General features: G+C 44.7%; 1 pseudogene; it reads left to right on the top strand.

The window, feature by feature from the left end:
- The first annotated feature begins 11840 nt into the window (after positions 1-11840).
- On the top strand, positions 11841-13997 carry LOC116867480 (annotated as a pseudogene).
- The last annotated feature ends 3745 nt before the right edge of the window (positions 13998-17742 follow it).

The raw sequence follows: 17742 nt of genomic DNA, 5'->3' as shown, positions 1-17742 counted from the left end.
TGTTGTTAGTGACACCTATGCAGTACTCTCTCACTGTAAACCTATTAGATTTCACTCATTCCTTGAGTCATCCAGTAAATTCACAGATGGATTGATCCATGAATAATTGGGCAAATGGGGACTTTCAAGTGTAGAAAAAAATACTCAGGGCTTACAAACCAAGGATGTCAAATAGAAAATACTGAATTCAAATTATTGAGGTCAAACAAAAATTGGTTGTTAAATATCTCTTTTATTGACTAAATCGTGGTCTTTTTAAAAACGAAAATGTCTTAGAAAAGAGCATCCTTTTTAAACTCACAACTGAATGTATCAAGATTTAAGCCATGAATTAAACTTTTATTTCTCATTTGGGCTTTTATCTTTTGCTTTTTTTTTAAGTGGGCTCTATGCCCATGTGGGGCCAAAAGTCAGACATTCAACTGACTACACCACCCAGGTGCCCTGGCAAAAAAAATATTTTAAAAGTAACATTGTATGTGATGAGAATGAAAAGTCTCAAAATTTGGGGGGGAAGGTGATTTGTGCATTAAAATAATTACCCAGGTATTTAAGGAAATGAGTAGAATCTTATCTACTATGGGGTAATTGAATCAAGGGAGCAGAATCCCTACTGGACATCAATATCGTGTATATTAATGTGTACTGTGTACACTGAAATTCTTCATAAAGGACTGAAGAACCTTGAGAATCTTTCCTTTCTGCCCTTTGCCCTTTCCTTTCACCTTTCACTGAAGGGCTCTGTAATCCCTGCAGCAGCTGCACAAAGGAGACAGTAACAATTTTCCCCTTTTGGGAAATCACTGCTCTGAAGAGTACAGCAATTTGCTGGGGATCACATGTGATGAGCAGCAGAGTTTAATCCTTTACCGCCTGACTCCCCAGTTTTAACCTCGTCATCTCTGCCATTTCCTCTGAGATACCCCAAACCCCATCTTTCTCTGTCTCTTCTCTGTCTCCATCTGACTGCTGTTTCAGCACTGCAGGCTCAGACCTTGGCACAGACACACAGCGAAGCCTCCTTCTGCCAAGAGGAACCTGAGTTTTTATCCTACATTCTTATTGTATGATCCTTACATCTTCATTTCAGCCTTAAGTCAATTTGATCTTGAGCTGCCAAGATCTTGTAAGAGAGAACTGCCTGATTGTGTCAAGGGAATGCCAGGGGCTTCAACCCGAAAGAGGAGACAAGGGAGAAGCTCCTGGGGGCGCATGAACTTTGACAGCTTTATTTCTCAGAAAGAGAGACTATGGTTAAGTTTCAGAGATTCTTTATGGCTTGTCCTGCCTTTGCACCACAGAACTGGAGTTCTGCTCCAGGTCTCCTGCCCTCAGATTTTTCCACTACTCAGCAGTGGCCTCTAGAGGGCCGAGGTAGAGTAACTTCTAAATCTCTTTATATTGTACTTAGTTTCTTTTTTCAAGATTCTGCTCTTCACAGTAAGTCGTTTTGCTTATTTTTTTTTTTTTTAAGATTTTATTCTTAAGGGTTGCCTGGATGGCGCATTTCAACTCTTCATTTGGGCTCAGGTTGTGATCTCAGGATTGTGAGATCGAGACCCACCCCTCTCTCTCTCTCTCTCTTTCTCTCTCTCAGTTGAATAAATATTTTTTTAAAAAAGATTTAATTCTTCATGGTATATTATGGTATTATCTACCTGGCTGCCAACCAAAACAGGTGGAGAAAGAAAGCTTCTCTGAGGCTCTTAAGTTTTGTTTTGTTTTGTTTTAAGGGTGGTGAGGCAGAGGGGCAGAGGGAGAGAGAGAGAATCTTTTTTTTTTTTTTTTAAGATTTTGTTTATTTAGTTGACAGAGAAAGACAGAGTGAGAGAGGGAACACAAGCAGAGGGAATAGGGGGGAGGGAGAAGCTGGGCTCCCACCGAGCAAGGAGCCCGATGCAGGGCTTGATCCCAGGACCCTGGGATCACGACCTGAGCAGAAGGCAGACACTTAGCAACTGAGCCACCCAGGCGCCCTAAGAGAGAGAATTTTAAGTAAACTCCACACCCAGGGTGGAGCCTGATGTGGGGCTAAATCTCACAACCCTGAGAATAAGACCTGAGCTGAGATCAAGAGTCAGATGCTGAACCAACTGAATCACCCGGGGAATCCTACTCTGAGGATTTTAAAGGTGAGGATTATTTAAAGTAAGAACCAAATGGTATCCTCTTCTCTTCATCCAGAGAAAGCACTCAACAGCACCTCCCGCATATATTGCAGGGATGCAGTCCTGGTGAGTTATGTCTCAGAGAGTTACACTGGATCGGGAAGTTGTACTCTTCCATGTACTCTTTCATTTCTTCTCCAGAACAGCCCAAATCTAAGCTCCATGATGACTTTCAAGGCACAAGAAAGACAGGCTTTCTCTGATGGTCATCAAGACTCCCTTGCTTCCACAAACGAGCAAAGACTGAATGATCATCTGCCACTAGAAGAGACTTCTTTCTTTGAAAGAGTGTATCTTATTCAACATTCGTTCCGCAAACATTTGTGAATGCCTAGCAGGCACTGTGCTAGTGATGGTCTTGATCCCTTCCAACCCCAGAACTCCATAATTCTATGACTTTTTTGATGACTAGAAAGAAGGAACAGGTGCTGCGGCAAAACCTAAAAGGTGATAAGTAATAATCCTAGACATTTTGAGCAATCTTAGAGGGTGTGTCTGTTTGTAGCATGTTGGGAGTATGGGGGTGCAGAAAGCAACACACTGAAGAAGTATACTGAGTTCTGAGACAGAAGACAGGTTAAAATAATTCTCATAAATTAAAAGGCCTTCTACTGAATGTATAAATACTACACACTTAAGCAACCTATCAGACAAGTGGTTGAGAATGGGTCTTGTTCGGTAAGTACCATGAACACATATGCAGATGGGTGCATACCCCGCAGAAGGCATAGCAGGCAATGCAAGTAAAAAGGTGGTAAAACTCACCAATGTTCTCCAGTGACACAGGGGTGATGTAACTAACTATTACAATGTTCTTTCTTCCACTTCTTCATTAATCCATTCTGAAATGAAACAGAAAGAAAGCAAAATATTTTAAAACACTGTGATTTGGACATTAGTAACTGGTTTTCCATTAAAATATTTTCACCCTTGGGGTGCCTGGGTGGCTCAACTGGATGAGCATCTGCCTTCAGTTTGGGTCCTGGTCCCAGGGATGGGACCCCACTCTGGGCTCCTCCTCAGCGGAAAGCTTCTCCCTCTCCCTCTGCCACTCCCCCTCCTTGTGCTCTCTTCTCTTGCTCTCTGTCAAATGAATAAAAAAATCTTTAGGAAAAACAAATAGCTTCACCTTTTTAATTTTGTCTCTGGATTTTTTTTTAATCTCCTTCCCTCTCTGTTAATTTTGCATTTGTTCTTTTCAATACTTCTGCCTTCTTCTAGCCAAGGAAGGTAGAACTAAGCCTACTTGCCTTTTCCACTTTAATCAGTAATTACTATGGGTACTATTAGAACTATATTTGAACAGGTTCCAAAATCTGTTCCTCAAAGCCACTCATTAATTCAACAAACATTTTGTATAGAAGGAAAATACTCATTTTTAGCTAATATAAATAAATAGCACATTTTATGAAATATAAGCAAACACCAACTTGAAGCTTTAATTTTTGTATCAAGAAAATATAAAAGTGTCTTCATCGCGGTAATCACGTCACAATGTATACATGTATCAAATCATCACACTGCCACCTTAAATACATTCAATCTTTATCTGTCGATTACACCTCAATAAAGATAAAAAGGAAATGTAAAATTTTGTGACAAGTTGTACCCAATCAAAGCTGGTTAGTCTTAGGTTCTCCTGTTGTCCTGCTGAACTAATAATGAGGATCACTGAGTGAAGACTTACTTTGTCAGACAATATATCTAAAAACTTGGATTCTGGGGCACCTGTCTGACTCAGTTGGTTAAGCATGCCACTCTGGATCTCTGAGTCATGAGTTCAAGCCCCACCGTGGTTGCAGAAGGAGGGAGAGAGAGAGAGAGAGAGAGAGAGAAACAAATTGAGTACTAATTTTAAAAACCTTTGGATCCTGCTCTTTTCACCCTTTTAGCCAACTGATCTATCCTAACTCTGGGTACACTTGTGCAGATCACTTGATTTTATTTCCATTATCTGGAAATCAATAATTTGATCCCTGTAATTATTGTGATGGTTAGTTTTATGTGTCAGCTTGGATACGCTATGGTACCCAGTTGTGTGGTCAAATACAGGTCTAGATGTTGTTGGGAAGATGTTTTTCAGATGTGATTGCCATTTAAATCAGTAGACTTGAAGTAGATTACCTTCCATAATGTGAGTAGGCCTGAGGCAATCAGTGGAAAACCATCAGAGAAAAGACAGGTACCCAGCATAAGGAATTTTGTTTCCAGACTCAAGACTGCAAGACTGACTCCTGCCAACATCCAGCCTGCTGGCCTGCTCTGCAGACCTCAGACTAGCCAGACCCCAGATCTCATGAGCCAACTTCTTAAAGTAAATCTCTCTCTCTCAGTCTCTCTCTTTCGTTCTCTCTTTCTATATATACAATTTATTCTGATGATAGATAGACAGACAGGCAGGCAGGCAGAAAGATAGCCTATCAGTTGTGTTTTCTCTAGAGAACCCTAACTAATGCGGTTACCTCCCCTGCAATCATCTTAAAGATGGGAATATTGTTTAAGTTTATGAAAGTTTAGTTATATAAGACCATTATTCATTCATCACTCCCAGGTGATACACTTCTCCTGAGAATCTTATTATATTCTCTCTCCCTCCCTCAACATCTAGACCTGTATTTGACCACACAACAATAAGCAACAACAGACATTATTACATTATAAAGGTGAGGCAGAAAAAGGATAGGAAAACTCAGTATCATCAAACCAAACCTATCAATCCACTAACTTTATTAAACTCTGGCTCTCTTCTAAAGCCAAAGCAATATTCTTCAATGTATAATCAATAACATCCATTCATACACTTATCTTGCTATTTTTAAGAGACTTTCCACTGACATCAAACAATTTCCACGTAATCTTGCACCTCCTCCTGATTCAACATCCTCTTATACCCTGTTACCGAAGCCCAGGATGGAAAATCCTAGAGCAAAAAATTTTACACAGGGTGAATGTCAGGCTTGAAAGCTTTGGGACTTTATCTGCCTGACAGAGGATTTTGAAGTGATCACTGGATGACTAGAATTGAACTTCCCATCAATGAATACTCAGGGGTACTATTATGAGTTTTCCATTTCAATGAGTTTCCTGTTATTAGTCTCCTTCATTTAGCAATTTAATAAGTGGACAATAAAAACAGCAGCCTCCAAGTATGGAAGAGTTCCAAACCTTTGACAATTAGCATCACATCAGTTTGTCCAGCCACTGTACTAATCACTGCAACATACACCAGAGAGTCAAAGTCCACTGACAAACGAAACCTCACCCATGAATCCTAAATAAACTGCTATCAGTCCATGGGCTCCCAAAATGCCCAACAGCAGCCTGGAACTCACTAAGTTTCCAGAAACATCTGACTCGACACCTCCTCATTTGTCTTTTCTTTATTTTTTTTTTTTTTAAGATTTTATTTATTCATTTGACAGACAGAGATCACAAGTAGGCAGAGAGAGGCAGGCAGAGAGAGAGAGGAGGAAGCAAAGCAGGCTCCCCACGGAGCAGAGAGCCCGATGTGGGGCTCGATCCCAGGACACTGGGATCATGACCTGAGCCGAAGGCAGAGGCTTTAACCCACTGAGCCACCCAGGTGCCCCTCATTTGTCTTTTCTAATGCTTGAGGAAAAGTTCAAAGCAAAAATTGCAATCCACTCTTTACAGATTGTCCACAAATGATAACCTCTATTTATAAGGCAAAAACATCCAGATGTTTGTACCAGTGGATTTTCAGTCTTCCAAAAAGAGTTTTGACATTGGGTAGGGTATGTGCTATGGTGAGTGCTGTGAAGTGTGTAAACGTGGAGATTCACAGACCTGTACCCCTGGGGGAAAAAAAAATATATATATATGTTTATAAAAAATAAAATTATAAAAAAAAATAAAAAAATAAAAAATAAAATGCTATAGAATAAAAAAAAAAGAGTTTTGACTGCTTAAAGCAGAAAAAGTAAGAATGCATTGTGGAAATGAAAATACACAGGAATAAAATGTATGAGAATAATAACAAAAACACTGGGAGAAAGAAAATTGAAGTTGGAAATATTCTTTTTTTTTTTAAAGATTTTATTTATTTGACAGACAGAGATCACAAATAGGCAGAGAGGCAGGCAGAGAGAGAAGTGGGGGGCAGGAAGCAGACTCCCTGCTGAGCAGAGAGCCCGATGCAGGGCTCTATCCCAGGACCCCGGGATCATGACCTGAGCTGAAGGCAGAGGCTTCAACCCACTGAGTCACCCAGACACCCCAAAAATATTCTTATATTATACAGGCAGTGGTATAATATTATTTGATGATGTACTGCATTAAAGAGGTATTCTCTAAATGCTTGACAAACAGCTAAAATAAAGTGATATGGCAAATAAGGGAATAATGGAGGTGAAATAAAATATTTTTTAAAATCTCAGTGAGGGGCGCCTGGGTGGCTCAGTGCATTTAGCCTCTGCCTTCAGCTCAGGTAATGATCTCAGGGTCCTGGGATTGAGCCCCACATCAGGCTCTCTCCTCAGCAGAGAGCCTGCTTCCCCCCTCTCTCTGCTACTTGTGATCTCTCTCTTTCAAATAAATAAATAAAATCTTTAAAAATTAAAAAATAAAAGCTCAGTGAATCCAAATGTTAAAAAAAAAAAGCACAGAAGTGGTAGACTTAAACAAAACCCCACTGCTAATCACATTAAATGTATATGGTCTACCTTGTTTCCAGAATATATAAAGAATACTTAGAACTCAATAATTAAAAGACAAATAACCCAACTTAAGAATAGGCAAAGGAGGGGTGCCTGGGTGGCTCAGTCAGTTAAGCATCTGCCTTCGGCTCAGATCATGATCCCAGAGTCCTGGGATCGAGCCCTGAATCAGGTTCCCTGCTCAGCAGGGAGCCTGCTTCTCCATCTCATTCTGCCTGCCCCTCCCCCTGCTTGTGCTCTCTCTCTCTCTCTCACTGTCAAATAAATAAATAAAACCTCTAAGAATAGGCAAAGGATTCAAACTGACATTTTTCCAAAGAATGGCATGGAGCCTGCTTAAGATTCCTTCCCATACAGCCACTCTGGAAAACAGTACAGCAGTTCCTCAAAAAGTTAAACATAGAGCTACCCTATGACTCAGCAACTGCACTACTAGGAATTTACCCAAAGGATACAAACATACTGATCCAAAGGGGCACCTGTACCCCAATGTTTATAGCAGCAATGTCCATAATGGCCAAACTATGGAAAGAGCCCAAATGTCCATCAACAAATGAATGGATAAAGAACATGTGGCATATAAGGCCCTTCAGTGGCTCAGTTGGTTAAGTACCTGCCTTGGGCTCAGGTATGATCCCAGGGTCCGGGTATGGAGCCCCCACATTGGACTCCCTGCTCAGCTGGGAGTCTGCTTCTCCCTTTTCCTCTCCCCTCCCTCCACTCATTTCCTCTTTCTCTCTCTCTCTCTCTTTCAAATAAACAAATAAAATCTTCACAAAATAAAATTTTAAAAAAGATGTGGGGACACCTCAGTGGCTCAGGCTGTTGAGCATCTGCCTTCAGCTTGGGTCATGATCCCAGAGTCCTGAGATTGAGCCCCATATCAGGTTCCCTGCTCAGCAGGGAGCCTGCTTCTCCCTCTGCCTGCTGCTCCCCCTGCTTGTGCTCTCTCTCTTTCTCTGACAAATAACTAAATAAATGAAATTTTTTTTAAAAAAGGGTTTTTTTTTTAAGATGTGTGTATATACAATGGAGTGTTATTCAATGTTATTCAAAGAAAATGAAATCTTATGATTTGCAATGATGTGGACAGAACTAGAGGGTATTAGGCTGTGAAGTAAGTCAATCAGAGAAAGATAATTCTATGATTTCCCTCACATGTGTGAATTAAGAAACAGACAATCATAGAGGAAGGGAAGGAAAACTAAAATAACATGAAATCAGAAGGGAGACAAACTGTAAGAAACTTTTAACTATAGGAAGCAAACTGAGGGTTGCTGGAGGGGAGGTACGTGGGGGGATGGGTAACAGGGTGATGGACATTAAAGAAGGTACTTGACAGAATGAGCACTGGGTGTTATATGCAACTGATAAATCACTAAACTCTACCTCTGAAACTAATATACACTATATGTTAAATGATTGAATTTAAATATAATAAATTAAAATTAACTTTTTAAAAAAGATTCTTTCTTTCCCTCTCCCTCTGCTTCTCCCCCTACTCATACTCTCTCTTTCTCTCACTCAAAGAAAAAAGAAAGTGTATGTCCACATAAAAAATTTGTACATATTCACTGCAGCATTATTCATACTATTCAAAAAGTGGAAACCACCAAAATGTCTATCCATTGACAAATGGTTAAACCAAATGTGGTACGTCCATAAAGTGGAATATTGTTCAGTAAGAAAAAGGAATGAGGTACTGATACATGATACAACATGTATCCACCTTTGCAGTGAAAACAAAGAGATGGTGCAGTTTGATGATATTGAGGAGAAAGGGACATGGAAGAAGCAAATGTCCCGGGCCCTGGCAAAGTTCCATCTTTGCAGGACAGTAAACATACAGTAAACTATAGCCATGACAGATGCTACACACTTGAAATCATGGGAAAAAGTCTCATATTTATGAATGTAGAAAAAGGAATTCGGTTGTGGAAGGGAAGGAAAAAGAAAGGAGGAAGAGGGAGACGTTGTTGATTTCATGGATAGTAGCCAGCCAGAATGCCTTGAAATAGACTGAACAGACACTATGAGATGGTCTATATACATCTCATCCAAAAATGAACTTAAATATGTTTAACAAGATAAAATGATAGCCTGTTTGAATTCTTCCTAATAGAACTTCAATTCTTTAGGGTAGTGATTAGAGGGGAAAAAATAATAAGGAAAGAATATGCTTATTATTACAGGAGGGGCACACGATGATAAAGTGAGAGATAACTGAAGGAAAAAAAGAAAGGGAAATAAGGATGAAGTCCTCAGCTTGCAAAAGGCAGCATACATGCAAAGTGATCTTATCTGTGAATTCTTCAGATCCTTCCAACAGCATTTTATAAAGCCTGCTGAAAACTAATGACACATTGTAATTGAATTTTTTCATGGAAAGTGCTGAAGACTCTGCCTAGGACCCAGGCTGACTGAGACACAACAAAACAGCATGAGGGAGGTTGGTAGAAATGGCAGAGTAAAGACCTCCAAAAAGTCATGCCTTAAAAGCAATGAGAACACTGACCAAAAAATAATTACCAAATTGAATTTTTCTGAACTCTGGAAATTAACCTAAGGCTTGCAACAATTGAAGAAGGATTTATTCAAGAAAACTGGCTGAGTTTGGGTAATAACAGGGAACACCTCTATGGCCTTTTTAACTTATCTTGTGCTCATCCCCTTCTCCCCAGCTATGCAATAGCCTTGAAAGCCAACAACCTCTGAACATGGTAAAAACAAAACAAAACAAACAAAAACTGCCTAGAAGCCCTGGAGAAATGGAAACTGGTTTGGAACTCTCCAAAAACATGTTCTCAGAGAACTGTCATTATCTGATGTGTCTGGCACATCCCTCAAAGCTCCACTGCTAGCATTTGCACTTATTTGACCTGACTCAGAGACCACTTGTTGCAAACAAGCTTTTCCTCAGGGGCGTTTGTTGAAAACAATCAGCACCAATTATTTAATATTGCCACTGTCTGAGAAAACTAAAACAATGGAACACGAGAGAAGCTAACCAAAACACTTGAAGGGAAAAACTAACAAATAAGATGTCCCTAGGGGGCCCTGAGAACTCCAACCTATTCCTGGGAATCTACAAGGCCACACATAAGCATAGAGAGGCTGCATGCGTGCCAAGGGCCATTTGAAGTCCCATGAAAGATCTAAAAGGGCCCTACTCTTTCATCTAGGGCTGACCTGAAAGCTCTGTGAAAGCAAGAAGGAAAGGCCAAGAAAGAGCTGTAAAGCCTAAATGTTGAAGGAGTGCCCAAACATGCACACAGGGCCCATTGGCAATGGGCAGGAGGCCTCCTGGTTCCAGGCATTTAAGAAATTTCTGTCCAGTCATGAGCTGACTATTAAGCTAACTGAACAGAAATGCCAGTTGCCACAAATGACAAAAAATACAGACATTACAGATTAGCTCAGGAAAGTGGACAAACGAACTCACAAGCACAAAGAACAGCAACAAAATCTGATTTCCAGTCTTGCCATATTACATTATTTCAAATGTCCTGTTTTTGATTTTAAAAAATTACAATACATACATAGAAACAAGGAGACATGGTTCATACAGAGAAAAAGAAGAGTCAAAAAAAAAAAAAAAAAGCTAGAGGAGGCTACATATTAAACTTATCAAAGATTTTAAATGAGCTATTTTAAATATGTTGAAAGAATTAGTGAAACCATGTATAAAGAACTAAAGAAAAGTGCAAAAATTATGCCACACCAAATAGAGAATATCAATAAAGAGAAATTTTAACAAAAGAGCAAAAAAAAAACTAATAAATTTAAAAGCATTAAAATCATACAATTTTTTTTTTTTACCATAATGGGATGACATTAGAAATCAATAAAAGAGGGGCACCTGGGTGGCTCAGTGGGTTGAGGCCTCTGCCTTCGGCTCAGGTCATGATCTCAGGGTCCTGGGATCGAGCCTCCAATCAGGCTCTCTGCTCATCATAGGGCCTGCTTCCCCCTCTCTCTGCCTGCCTCTCTGCCTACTTGTGATCTCTTTCTCTGTCAAATAAATAAATAAAATCTTTAAAAAAAAAAAAAAAGGAAATCTGGGACATTCAGAAGTATGTGGAAATTAAATAAGGCACTCCAAAATTAAGCAGTGAGTCAAAAAAGAAGTCACAAGTTTAAATTATATAGTAATTTGAGATGAACGAAAACAAAAACATACTAAAATCCCACTATAAACCTTATGGTATACAACTAAAGCAGTGTTTGGAGAAAAACTTCTATCTGTAAACACCTTTAGTATATATATATAAAAAAATCTCCAATCAAAAACCTAACATTCCACCATAAGGAACTAGAAAAAGAGCAAACTAAACTTAAAACAAGCATAAGGGGGAGAAAACAAGCATAAGGAAGGAAATAACAGAGCAGACATAAATGAAATACTGTAAAACAAAAGCAATGAACCAACAAAATCAAAAGTTGGTTCTTTGTAAAAATCAGTAAAAATGACAAACCTTTAGCTAGATTAATCAAGAAGAAAGGCAGAGACCATTAAAAAGATTAAATTCTGGGATGGGAGCATTACTTACAAACTTAAACACCAAAAAAAGAATTATAAGGTAATGCTATGAACAGCCAGCAAAGTAAGTCACCTATATGAAACAGACACATTTCTAAGAAGACAAAACCTACCAAAACGGACTCAAGTAGAAACAGAAAATCTGCATAGACCTGTAACAAGTGAAAAGATCAAGTTAGCAATAAGAGGAGTATATCTGGGGTACCTGGGTGGCTCAGTGGGTTAAAGCCTCTGCCTCCGGCTCAGGTCATGATCCCAGACTCCTGGGATCGAGCCCCGCGTCAGGCTGCCTGCCTCCTCCTCTCTCTCTCTCTACCTGCTTCTCTGCCTACTTGTGATCTCCGTTTTGTCAAATAAATAAATAATAAATAAAATCTTAAAAAAAAAAAAAAAAGGAGGAGTATATCCCAGGCTTGTAGCTCACCGGCCAAAGGCCTCGCCGGAGCCCTCAGCACCATGGCAGCGGCGGAGGCTGAGGCGGCAGGGCTCTCGGAGGCCCATGGCGGCGAATGGACACTCCAGAGCGCTAGGCCAGCCTCCCAGAGGCGGTGGGGCCACGGCAGGCCCGGGCTTGGGCGGCGGATCCCCGCCAGGCGGCTGGGCCATGGCGCGGCTGGCACAGCTAGAGCGCCAGGAGTTGAACTACCTGAGGAAGACGCGCTACGTCACCAACGGCCGCAACTCCTCACAAGCTTCAGTTGACCGGACCACAAGCCGTTTGAGCTTCATCTCGGGGGGGGGGGGGGGGGGGGGCTCCAGATCCTCTCACCCCCCCCCCCCCCCCCCCCCCCCCCCCGCGGGGCCGCCGCGCGCGGGGCGGGGGGGGGGGGGGGGGGGGGGGGGGGGGGGGGGGGCACCTCGAGATCTTCACACCCCACCCCACCCCCCCTGCACATGCGCGCGCGGCGGCAGCCGTGGCACAGCACCCAGAGCGTTCCAGCCCAAGCCAGGCCCGACGCCAGGCGACTTCTACCTGCACTGCCTCTTCAAGAACGGGTGTTCGCCATGTTCCAGAGACGCCGGGCGCTATCGCTGCAGCTGCCCCGCGTGTGCACGTTCAGATTCCCGAGCACAAGCATCAAGATCCTGTACGCTGCCCTGTCCAGTGGGAAGAGGGAGAAGTAGGAGGCTCCCGGGTCTCGGATGAAGCCCGTGCAGGCCCACATTCTTGTCCCTGAGCATCAACTTGATTCCAGACATCATGGCCCACCTCATGAGTCCCCTTCCCTCGCCCACGGGAACCATCAGTGCTGCCAACTCTCACCCATCCAGCCCCCAGGGGAGCAGGGTCTTCCGGTACAAAATGGGTTGTGTGATACCAACTGACCTCAACTGAATGACCAACAACTGGCAGCCCGAAAATGAAAAGGAAGCTTCTGATGCAGACAGCCCCAAGGATGAGTCAAAGCCACCTTATGTGCACAATTCACAGTACAAGCAACTTTGATGGCGCCTGAGAAGAAACTTACTGTAAATGGAATTTATACTCACATCACCAAAAATTACCCATACTGCAGGACAGCAGACAAGGGCTGGCAGAATCCAGTTCACCACAATCTCTCACTGAATCCTTATTTGATCCAAGTACAACATTCCCAGGAAGAACCAGACAAAGGCTCATTCTGGAAGATAGATCCTGCCTCTGAAAGCAACTTAATAGAGCAGGCTTTTAGGAAAAGACGGCCTAGGTGCGTGCCTTGCTTTAGAACCCCTCTGGAACCACTCCCCTCTAGAAGAGCACTAGCCTCTCCCATTCATGCTGGAGTGTTGTCTGCTCTCTCCTTGGTGCCCAGACCCCCGAGAGCCTGTCAACGGAAGGTTCACTGGTTCCCCTGAAGCCTGAGTCCAGGGCCTCACAGCCCAAACTGTCCATCATCACGAGGCATGGCTTGCCCAGAGTGTACCAGGCTCACCTCTCTCTCGTCGGCCCATTTTAATTGCCGGGCAGTGGCAGCTGCCACCCACGATCAAGCCCATCACCCACAGGGACACCATTCCTGGTGGTCACCTCAACCTGCCAGCAGCTTGTTGTGCAAAGGGTGCATGTCCCCCACCAGATCACCAGCATGGCCTGCCTGGCCCCAGAGAGCATATGCACTGTCACTGGCCATGCTCTGGTCACTCAGGTGGTCATGCTGGCCCCTCATAAGGCAGAGCTGCAAGATAATGGAGATCACAAAGAAGTAAAAGTGAAAGTGGAACCTATTCCTGCCATTAGCCATGCCACACTGGGCTCTGCTAGCCACATCATTCAGATGCCACAGACCACCCCTGTTCACATGGTCAGTATAGTGCAGCAGGCACCTCTAGGTCAGCACCAGCTACCAATAAAAATGTCACACAAAATGGGACTCACATGGTGCCAATCTCTGCCACGGCCAGATGAACAAGGTGGCGAGTTCTCTGCACATGTGGGCAACACATGTATCAGCATCGGCCTCCCTGCCTACAAAGCACCAGAATGGCAACCAGACAGATCAGCCAGAACTCAAGCGGGTCCAGAGAGAAGAGGGCAAGAGCATAATCATCACCCTGAGTGTGGACACACCACCGGGAGCTGGCAGGGAGAAAGGTGTCCAAAACCAGCGACTGCCACAGCTTTTCTTGCTTTAATATCAACACTGTGGTGCCAAAAGGAGACACTGCCTCTCAATGACACTGGGAGCACATTGTCTTGCTGGGTAGAGGGCCGGACGGTTGGACTTCATCTCAGCACTGAAAACACAAAACCTAGGTGGCCTTAAAACCCCTAAAGGACAGAAGTCACACCTGAACAAAACCCCATGCAACCCCATGCCTGGATTCGGCAGTGTCTCCCTACCCCGAGGTCAGCTTGTCACTACGCAGCTGAGCTACTAGGACATGGCAGGGATCATCCCTGCTGCCCTCCTAGGACCCTTGGGTCTGGCACTGGTACATGAGACAGTAGTTCATGATTCACATGTGGAATTAGAATATTTGGAGGTGTACTTTCTTTACAAAATAATGGGGTCTTTGACATTTCAGATCATTCCATTTCTACTCGAGATTTTGGAACCACACAGGACCTTTTTGAGTTGATTTCATTTGGGGACAAGAAACAATGTTGTTTTGTTTCTGTTGTTTTCAACCTATGGAATGATTTGCTTTTGTCTGTCCTATTAACATTTAGATGGAGCTACATGATGAAATCTGGAGGTTTTCTATGATACAGCAGGTGCTGGATGCAGGACGGACAGACAGACAGGTGAGATGGACACCCATGCTGGGTTCCATGTTAACCATGTCTGAAAGAACTACTGGGCTTATGGAACTGCTCTTACCTGGATCTCTTTCCTGCAAGTTTTTGTTGTTTGTTCCTTTGTGGTGACATTGTCCCTGGCATAATTTCCTCTCTAAGTAAAACAAGCCTCCTTAAAAAAAGAAAAAAGAAAAGAAAGGCCCACTTCCCAGGGTTCTAGCTTTCAGAAACAGCACAGTGCTGCAGACACTGAATCAAGCCTCAGCTCGGATGAATCAGGGCATTTGCCAGGAAGTCCAAAATGTAATACCCAGCGACCTAGGCCAGGCCAGGCCACCTCTCTGAGCCACCCCTGGGCAGTCCCATCCCCTCCTCTTCGGTTTCTGGAGAAGATGGATATGTGGGGAGGTCCCACCCTGGGCTGGAGGAGGCTGCAGGACAGTGGATGCCCTGGCGATCCCTTCATGTTCACACCGATGGCATGGTGGCCAGGGTGAAAAGAGGATTCCTGACATGCCTCTCATCTATGCCAGAGTGAATCCAGGACCTTCAGGCTGGTCACTTTCCTCTGCATGGTGGAGCAGGATACATCCTGGAGTGTGGTATGTCTGGAAGGGAGTCCCCTGGGTCTGAGGACCAGCCAAGGCTGCCAGACAGGACTCAGGCCTCCTGCCTGAATGCCCAGCACTGTCCTTATAGAGCTCCACACAGGAGATGGGCAGGAGCTGAACTATGGGATCCCCAGTCCCACCTCCTTGAAGGACAGGAAGGTGCCCCCTACTGCCAACAGAGTCCAAAGTTGGCTCAGGGTGAGGGTAGGTCCTGGGCAGACCCAACACCCGGGCCCCAGTGTGGCAAAAAGGGCCCCAGATCCCAGAAGCCAGCCTGCTACTCCCCCGGGCTCCCTCCTAGATTCCTGCTTCCCCATGAATCTAGATCCTCATCTCCTCCCCATACTCACCCTCAGGGCCCCAAATTGGCCTTGGCCAGATGCACAGTCATTGTACACATATTTGTAGGAATATCAGAAAAGAGACTCATCCCATTCAGTCCAGAGTCCTTTTGCATTATGCTATGCATTTTCCGAACTAGGGCTCCCTGCTGTCTCTGTAGGCCTGACTGCCCCTCCCCACCTTCTCCAAGTCTTACACACGATCATGGTGAGCCGGGAGACACTTTTCCAAAGGGACTTGGGGGTCCTGGTACTATGTCTGTTGCTCTGCCATTCAGTTGTGAAGAACATGTACCTGGGGTCTCTCCAGGGTCAGGAGCAGGGGCCTCAGGCACAACATTCCAGAAGGACGATCAGGCACACAGCCATTGAGCCCCTCTCTGACACAGGACTCTGATGTGATTCCCTTCTGTTGCCAACTCACAGTGCTGCACTAAAACCCTAAAACCTGAGCACTCCCACCCCAGAGACAGGCTCTGTGTTCTCCTCTCAAGACTGAGGAAATATTATCAGAAATCCCAGGGACGATGCCATGAACGCAGGGAGCTGCTATAAATACTCAGCTGGCAATTAACCTGAGATGCCAACATGTTCAGACATCCCCCACCTCACATCCTTGTATTGTTGCCAAGAATCTTTTTCCTGGGGCACCTGGGTGGCTCAGTGGGTTAAGCCTCTGCCTTCGGCTCAGGTCATGATCTCAGGGTCCTGGGATCAAGCCCCACATCAGGCTCTCTGCTCAGCAGGGAGCCTGCTTCCCCCTCTCTCTCTGCCTGCCTCTCTGCCTGCTTGTGATCTCTCTCTCTCTTTGTCAAATAAATAAATAAATTCTTTAAAAAAAAAAAAGAATCTTTTTCCTTACAGATTTATTTATTTATTTATTTATTTGAGAGACAGAGACAGACACAGAGGGTCGGTGGAGAGACAGAGGGGGAGACAGAATCCCCAAGCCGACTCTGCCCTAAGTGCAGAGCCTGATGAAGGGCTCCATCTCATTATGCTCATAGCATGACCTGAGCCAAAACCAATAGCAGGACCCTTAATTGACTGAACCACCCAAGCACCTTGCTTCTGTCTACTGTGGGCCCTCCTGTCCCGCCTCTTTCTGTGCGTCACTGAGACCTTTGGGGTCTGCTCTGGGCTCCAACCCCCAACCCTCCTGGTGGCTGCAGTGCTGACTGCATGTCTCCCCCATCCCACCTCAGGGTAAAAGGCTTCAGCCATGAAGAGTAATGAGAACTGTGTAGTGTGGACCCAGCGGGCACACCTGCTGGAGAAGCAAGTAAAACACCTGGTGCCGCCTTCCTAGACAGAGACCTCGGCTCCATCTCCATGTTCCTGGGCACATAAGAGCTTTCGCCACCACCCAAGAGGTGCTGGACCAGCTGTTTACAAGGCGAGCACCCTGTCCCTCCACAGCCCGGTGGGATCTGACCACCTCCTCGCTGGCAGTCTTGCGAATGTCACCACACTTCCCTGAGCCTCTGTTTGCTCTGTGACAGGGGCAGTCCATTCTAGGGACTCAGTGGGGTCCTGTAGGGAAAGTACACCTGGGTGCCTGGACCTGTGGTAAGGTCCGCTAGAGGGGCTGTGGTCGTCGTGCTCATTTATCATCATCCTGCTCCCCATGATGAAGCCTCTGCCTCATCCCTCCCTGTCACCATGGTCTTGAGCTGGGCTCTTTTCCCATTGGAAAAGGAGATTTGAGACTCCATCTAGGCCTGTGGCCCGGCTGAAACCAGAGCATGGATGCCCGGGGATGAACAGGGGGCCCCGGCCCACCCAGATATCTGCCATGGGGCTGGTTGGGCCCCGTTCGTTCATCAAGCACAAAGGATGCCCTCCTAGGGGCAGTCATGCAGACGCTTCTCTGGGAGCTGACGGTGATCCCGTGCACAGAGCAGACAGCACTCTGGAGCACCCCAGGGCTCCATACTAGTCGGGAGTCAGATAGTGACGCTAGACGTGATGAGGAGTAGGGTCCAAAGGGCATTTCCTGTGATGCCCTCCTGGCCTCCTCTAGCTATGGATGCATCCTGTCTCACTGTGACAGGATCGGGGGATCCCAGGAACAGAGGAACATGTGAGTGAGCTTTGGCTAATGCAGGAGGGCCTTTCCTCTCCAAGAGGGAAAGGGGACTTCAGACTGGGCAGGTCCCAGATCTCATGAGCCAGCTCCTTAAAGT

Source organism: Lontra canadensis, unplaced genomic scaffold (genome assembly GCF_010015895.1).
Source record: "Lontra canadensis isolate GAN:19392208 unplaced genomic scaffold, GSC_riverotter_1.0 scaffold12, whole genome shotgun sequence".
In the NCBI taxonomy this organism is placed as follows: Eukaryota; Metazoa; Chordata; class Mammalia; order Carnivora; family Mustelidae; genus Lontra; species Lontra canadensis.
Note: the sequence above shows the minus strand (reverse complement) of the source record. Positions and strands in the feature narration are given on the sequence as shown.